This window comes from Pinus tabuliformis, chromosome 5_2 (genome assembly GCF_031772625.1).
Source record: "Pinus tabuliformis cultivar Carrire ecotype Pingquan chromosome 5_2, CPIR1, whole genome shotgun sequence".
NCBI lineage: Eukaryota > Viridiplantae > Streptophyta > Pinopsida > Pinales > Pinaceae > Pinus > Pinus tabuliformis.
This window is the reverse complement of record NC_142306.1, coordinates 679,266,429-679,274,444: the sequence shown is the minus strand read 5'-3', so window position 1 is coordinate 679,274,444 and position 8,016 is coordinate 679,266,429. Positions and strand designations below refer to the sequence as shown.

The 8,016-nt window shown below is 34.4% G+C and overlaps 1 long non-coding RNA gene across 1 annotated transcript in view; it reads right to left on the bottom strand.

Annotated features, from left to right (window-relative positions):
- Positions 1-171: 171 nt before the first annotated feature.
- The window catches only part of LOC149160936 (uncharacterized), a 34,039-nt gene continuing 26,194 nt past the window's right edge, over positions 172-8,016 (bottom strand). Inside the window, exons 20-23 of the long non-coding RNA XR_016261815.1 lie at positions 7,563-7,639; positions 5,139-5,271; positions 4,919-5,000; positions 172-248 (exon numbers count right to left, since the gene is read on the bottom strand). This is a non-coding gene — a long non-coding RNA (uncharacterized LOC149160936). The remainder of the gene's footprint in view (positions 249-4,918; positions 5,001-5,138; positions 5,272-7,562; positions 7,640-8,016) is intronic.

The following is an 8,016-nucleotide window of genomic DNA, read 5'->3' as shown; positions in this document are numbered from 1 at the left end:
ACAATAACAAACAAAAAATTGCAAACTTCCCCTTTGCACATTATCTCTACTGCAGTGTCCTCTCCTCAGCTGAAAGGAAAAAAAGTGGGGTGAATAACATTAAAATACAAACATAGATAGTAATGGTAAGCATATTTCAAAACCAATAATTATTCATAATAGCAAACACACCTCCTTTAGAGTTTGTTATATAACAATAAACACTCCATTTTGTATTCCACTTACTCGTGCTCACCAGAACAAGACATCTACAACAAATACATAATAAGATATTAAAATCAATATACAATTTAAACTGGAGAATTGAATGCAATAATTAATCATAATATGAAACATACTTGTCTTTGAGTTCTGTTATATAAAGGGGGGTAATCCATTTTCTATTTCATGTATCCATAATTTTGATGGATTGTAGTAAATATAACTTACTAAACACCAACAAATGCATCTACAATAAATACATAATAACATGTTAAAATCAATATACAATTTAAACTGGAGAATTGAATGCAATAATTAATCATAATATGAAACATACTTGTCTTTGAGTTTTGTTATATAAAGGGGGTAATCCATTTTGTATTTCATGTATCCATAATTTTGATGGATTGTAGTAAATATAACTTACTAAACACCAACAAATGCACTTTAATTGTTTCAGTCAGTATTTAGACCGGAACACAATGAATTCAACAAATGCCTTTAATTATTTTAGTCAAAATTTAGACCACAACACCTTGAATTCCCATGGTGGGAGCTCTTTCTCCAGAGAGAGCTTTTGAAATAAAAAATCAAGCAGACTTACTCTAAGAACTTGTGACAAGTGTTAGCTAAGATAGCCTTGAAGCTATCCACATATCAAATTGTTTAAAGCAATTCAATATAGTCATGTCATAGTAATTTGAATGAATAATCTTTTGCGTACTTGTGTGAAGGCCAACATTTTGGCTTTTTGTTTTAGAGATTCATAGTGAGGAGACGATTTGTTATTGCAGTGCCTGACAAACCCAATTCTATGACTATCACTAATGCTTATGGGTTGTGGATGGCTCATGATACCATCTAGGTGATCTCAAGGATTTTTCAATTGCCTGTCATATGTCAAGGGGAAAGGGTTACTAGTTTCAAGCTAGAACTTCTGGGAAAAACATATGTTGTTTCAACAACTTCTTATTTAGATAGCGGATTTGTGTACATAAGGTCGAGCTATGGAGATTTTTAGTTTTCTTATTTAGATAGTGGATTTGTGTACATAAGGTCGAGCTATGGAGAGTTTTAGTTTATTAAATTGCATCAGTAGCTAGTTGTTTCAAGCTCACATGTAGAAGTTTTGGAAAATTATGTAAATATTGATCTTATAACTAACTTCTGTATTTTAGATGAAAGTCAAGCATAAGGTCAAGTTGTTCCTTGTTTTGGAGCATTTAAAGAGGGTTTTCTGTTACAGTCTGCAATCATGAGCATGCATAAACAAAGCTACTGTGCAAAAAGGAGATTTGGTCATATTTGATAGTACCAATTGGACTTTCTATAATTGTAGTCACAATGTTCTTCAGGTTCTTTTGGCCATTGAAGGGGTAATATTTTCTATCTGCAAATTGGAGAAACAAATGGTCATTTAATTTGATATAAATCCCATTGGTGATGATCCTATGTGGATTGGATGGGCATATATTTAACTTTATATTTATTATAAGTAAAGGAAAATTATCTGATAAGAAAGAAATTTTGTTGGGTATGAAAGAAATCAGTGTTCGCACTTTTCGGCCTAGGAATTCAACGCATATTTTTGTAGTGTCACATAGGAGTGACAGGCTGACAACTATGTACAATAGCTTTGACAATCATGGTAACTTACTGTTTGTTGTGTCTGATGGAAACAAAAAGGGCCATGGAGCAGTGCGCAGGCTAGCTGGTGATTTCAACGATATTTGGAGCCTAAATCAAGAATAGGCCACCGAAAAGTGTCAGGAGAATCACTACAGAAAACATTGGTTTCCTTATGTTTTTGGGCAATACAACTCTCGTACACCTTGCTAACCTTGCTAGTTACCAAATTAGACAAAATGAATCTCATAAAATAGGACTTTGGCACATAGTTTTTCTCAATGAGTTGCCATACAAGAAACTTGTTATCTTCTTCACAAGCTTTACCCAATGCTAATGTCACATATACAAACTCTAGGCTGGTGATTATATTTCATTGGAGATTGTTTTAAGCTTAAAGAACTCCAATACAAAGGTGGTCTTCTCATACCTATCGTGACTTCTTTCTTTGTTCGTTCCATGACTATAAAAATCATTCTGTTTTATATTTGTATGTAGACATTGACCTGCAATCTCTTCCATTGTGCTAGCAGACATAAGCGATTGAAACACCCAACGATGTATAAAGTCGCACAGTTATTTGACTACAACATCATGTTTACGTCTACACAACAAGAAATTAAAGGGGTTGCGGTGATATAGAAAAATGTTTTGGATATAAATGATTTCACTGCAGACATCAGAGACGATCTCAAAGATTTCTCTAGCATAAAAAGTATCATTGAAGCTTCCTAGCATATCTCAAAACGATTCCAGCAATGAAAGTGCAAAGTTAAGTGAAATGTGCTTCTACAAGACTGGATCTCCACTGATGAAGGAGTCATCACTGTCAGACCACCTATCCTTGGGTTTGTGTGAGTTTGCACCACAAAATGGTTTGCCCTTTTGTGAGAAAAGAACCCAAGCATTGGGATTTTGTACATAAGGTGTGGGTGTGAAATCAAGAAAAGGAATTATTATTTATTCATTGTTGCAAGTGGAGAACCCTTAGAGGAGGAAGGGTGACCTAAGGCTACAATGAAGCGTCTTGATCAAATGAAGAATTTAATTTTCCTTAAGTTAGTTGGGGTTTGTCTAGAAGGCCTAGGCTTGGAAAGACACCATTTGAGGCTACCATCGTGAGAAAACTATAAGAAGGGAAGTTGTGAAATTCATTTTATTATCCAACAAGTGCAATTCTTCTCAAGTGAGGACTGATCCAAGGAGGTCGCATACCTCAGGACGCTGAGCTAGATAAGGAGCAAGAAGAAGGGTTTGGTGTTTGCCTTTTTTTCTCATGCTTTGGTTCAGATTCAAGGACGATGTTGGCTGAGTTTGGTGAGGGTTTCAGTTGGCAAGTCTGTGCATCCAAGTAGTGGAAGAGACTTGTGGAAAAGGGTCGAAAGCTCTGGGCTAATAGCAGTGGTACTTCTGTGATCTAGAGGCGAAGTCTTATACCTTATTAGAGGGCCAAAACACCTAGAATAAGTTTGTTTTGGTATGCCGTGAGGATTGGAGGAAAGCTGGAGTAATGCTGCATGCCTTAGAGGACCAATGCAACAAGAAGATATATTGCTAAGGTTGGGGGGTTGTCCATGAGGTTTTGGACAACAATTTTAATATACCGTAATTAGGGCTTCTTCCTATGTAGAGAGCCATCCTCTACTATGTCCAAATCTCAGGAAAAGAATAGCCCAGATCTAGATGAATGAAGAGGGTCGAGACCCTAAAAATGGAGGCAATGACTCTTTTTTGTGGGTAAAAGTTTGATATGGAAGGACAACGACAAGGGTGATGTAGTAATGGAAAAGAGAATGCTTGTTCAAAGGTTTGAACAACAATTGTAATTAGCCCTAAGAACAGGGATATAGAACGCATCTTATCACTGTTAGTGGGTTGTTTGGAATAGCCCTAGATCTAAACAATTTAAGGAGACAAATTGCAGAAGAAAGGGCAATCTTGGAAGCCCTAGGTTAGTCAAGGTGTCAACTGTGTATGGGTAATTTTGGAATCCCTTTAGAATGCATCTTATCATTGTTGGTGGGTTGTTTGCAATAGCCCCAGATCTGGACAATTTAAGAACACAAATTGTAAGGGCACTCTTGGAAGTCCTAGATTCGTCATTGTGTTAACTATGTATGGGTAATTTTGGAAGCCCTAAGAATTGAGCTTTGAAGGATGAAAGGGCAGTCGAGAGGGCTAGATCTGGTGTGACCTAGGAGTATCATTTTGGAGCATATATGACGTTGACAAGTGGGTAGTCTAGAAGACCTCAAGTATAGTCTTCATGAAAGGAATCAATGGGTTGTTAGGAGGCAGGGTGAGGGAGCCCTAGTTCAACTTATGAAAGGAGCCATATGGTTGACAAGAGGGCATATACAGAAGCCCCAAGGAGCAAACTTCTTAATGGAGCTACAAGGTTGCTAGTGGGCATATCTGGGAGCCAAATTTCTTAATGGAGTCAGATGTGTTCAAGTTATGTGGACTGAAAGGAATATAGAGTGTGTTGTCAACAAGTAAGTCAAGTGTACTTTGTTTAGGGTAGATTGGTGGTCATAGCAGTTGACTCCAAGCCCTAGTTTTGTCTTTATATCAAGGTTGTATGTAAGGGCCATGATCCCTAGTATGGAGCCCTAAGACTGTTGTATTATAGTTTGTAATATAACAAGTAGAGGGTTTTAAAAGTTAAAAATTGTCATGTGCACTAGTTGATTCACTGACGTATGTTATTTCGTTGTGCAAAGTAGTAGAAGTGTTGTTGCATTTGAGTGTCTTTGTGTTCGTGATTTTAGACTCGAACTAGATTCTTGAGTGTCGTGGACAAATCAACAAGCTTACACTTGAATTAACCATACATATACCTGCCCTCCCTTGGTTAATATTATAATAGCACCAATCATGAAAAATAAGCAGTAAAGATGTGAACATAAGTATTAAACTTTTTTATTTCTTTCATATCAAAGTTTTACGAAAAATTCTTGAATCTCACAGATATGAACAAGATCATACTACCTCAAAACCATTACAAAAGGATAAAAATCGTTGTGCAAAAAGAAAATATTTCAGTGTATTAAAAGACAATAGTATTTTGTAGGAGAAAAGTATGGCTCACCCATCCTTTGTGCCAAGTTTGTAGAATTTCTAGTGTATCTTCACCACTTGACCTTTGTAGATTATACAATTGTAGTCGTTCACTACATATAGAAGATCATTATAGTTGATTATGAGAGCATAGAAAACACATAATAAATTGAATAACAAACAAGTGGAGCATCAAATTAGCAAAAGATATTTTTAGGTGAAATGCATTGCATATAGGTATGTTAACTCACCTTCATTTATGAACAATAAGGTCCATTTTCTCAGTCAGCTTCATTCATTTCTTTCTCTGTCTTCATTCATTTCTTTCTCTGTCTGCATCATTCATTTCCTTTTCCACACCCAACAAATGAAACCAATACCAAACTACAAAAAACATGAAAAAAAGGAAAACAAGCACAACATACCCAACAAATGAAACCAAGACCAAACTACAAAAAATGAACAAAAAACCAAAAACAAAACAAAGGAAAATAAGTACATCTCAAAGCATGGCCATGCTCAAACTCAAAAAACAAAACATGTAAAAAAGAAAAAAGAAAAATTGCAAATATCCCCTTTGCACATCATCTCTCCTACAATGTGCTCTCCTTTGCTGAAAGGAAAAAAAGTGGGTTGCATAAGGTTAAAATATATACACAATTAATAATGGTAAACATATTTCATAACCAATAATTATTCATAATAGAAAACACACCTTCCCCAGAGTTTGTTCTATAACAATGGACACTCTCCTTTGTATTCCACTTGTTCGTGCTCATCAAAACAAACCATCTACAACAAATACAAAATAAGATATTAGAATCGTTATATAAGCTAAACTACAGAGTCGAACGCAATAATTAATTGTAATAAGAAACACACCTTTCTTTAAGACTGCTATATAAATTAGATGTACTTCTAGTACGAGTAATACAAACAATGTTTTGATAAGATGAAAAAATTTCAGAAAAGGAATCTAAGCATATCTAAACATATTAAACACGCAAAATCCCAGGGTTCACAAGGCAGTAATGTTGTACGTTAGCATGATGGTTGATTGGTTGTCAGTATGTTTGTCTGCTCGACCTTACCCAACTCCTCTACAAGGCATGTTGTGTGGGGGTGTGCATGTGATGTGGAGCAAGAAAACATATGCTGCACCATCCTAGACACTGCAACTATAGTCACTCCCTGCACAAAGTAATATTATATATGATATCACAAATAAACCACGCGAGAAAATGAATAACAAATATACAGAGCGACAAATTAATCATAAACATACTTGTTAGCCCTTAGCTAATGTTATAGCAACAACAACCATGAAAAATAAACCCTGAAATTGTGAACCTCAATATAACATTTCATTTTATTATGTATCAAATTTCTTGGAAAATCTCAAACCTCACACCCATTAAAAAGAGAAAACTACCCTGAATCCATGACAAAAGGATAAATCGATTCACATAAACACATATTTCAGTCAATTAAAGGACTTATCCGCAAAAAACACATATTTCAGTCGATTAAAGGACAATATTCTTATGTAGGAAAAAAATATGGCTCACCAATTGTTCAAGATGCATTGGTACAATGTCTAGGGTATCTTCACCTTGACCTCCATAGACTATACAATTGTGGTTGCTCACTACACAAAGAAGATCGATATAGTTGAGTGTGAGACCACATATAAAACATATAATAAATTGAAAAACAAGCAAATGGATTCATAAATGAACGAAAAATAATTGTGAGTGAAATGCTTTGCATATAGTTAAGGTGATTCACCTTCATTTATGAATGATAACCTCCATCTCATGTCATTGATTTTGATTTTCTCTCCTTGTTGCCTTCCTTTCCTTTTGCTAAACGAGTAAATAGTAGCAGCAATCATGAAAAATAACCAGTAAAGATGTGAACATAAGTATTAAACATTTTTTATTTATTTCATATCAAACTTTTAGGAAAAATTCTTGAATCTCACACACATGAACAAGATCATACTACCTCGAAACCATTACAAAAGGATAAATCGTTGTGCAAAAAGAAAATATTTCGATGTATTAAAGGACAATAGTATTTTGTAGGAGAAAAGTATGGCTCACTCATCCTTTGTGCCAAGTTTGTAGAATTTCTACTTTATCTTCACCACTTGACTTTTGTAGATTATACAATTGTGGTCGTTCCCTACATAAAGAAGATTATTATAGTTGATAATGAGAGCATAGATAACACATAAAAAATAAAAAATTGAATAACGAACAAGTGGAGCCGCAAATTAGCAAAAAAATACTTTTAAATGAAATGCACTGCATATAGGTATGTTAGTTCACCTTTATTTATGAACAATAAGGTCCATTTTCTTTGTCTGTTTCCTTCATTTCTTTCTCTAGTTGCTTCCTTCATTTCCTTTTCCACACCCAACAAATGAAACCAAAACCAAACTATAAAAAAAGATTTAAAAAAAAACAAAAAACAAAGAAAAATAAGTACAACTCAAAACATGGCCATGCTCAAACTCAGAAAACAAAACATGCAAACAAGAAAAAATAAAAATTACAAATATCCCCTTTGCACATCATCTCTCATACAATTGAATAAATTTAAAATATACACACAATTAGTAATGGTAAACATATTTCAAAACCAATAATTATTCATAATAGAAAACGCACCTCCCCTAGAGTTTGTTTTATAACGATGGACACTCTTCTTTGTATTGCACTTGTTCGTACTCATGAAAACAAGCCATCTACAACAAATACAAAATAAGATATTAGAATCGTTATGCAATTTAAACTAAAGAGTCAAACGCAATAATTAATCGTAATAAGAAACACACCTTTCTTTAAGACTGTTATATAAAAGGGGAGAGCCCATTTTGTAGCATATATTCATGCTCAATGGAGCAAGCCATTTGCACTAGATATACAATAAAATATTAGATTTCTAATAGAATTTAAACAAGAGAGTTTAAAGGTATGAACTTGTCATGCAACTTAGTTCGAGTCCAATTATATTATGTGCTATATCTAAAAAAAATATAAATTTTATAAACTAGATGTACTTCTACTACGAGTAATACAAACAATGTTTGCAGTAGCGTTGTCGTTAGCACGATTGTTGATT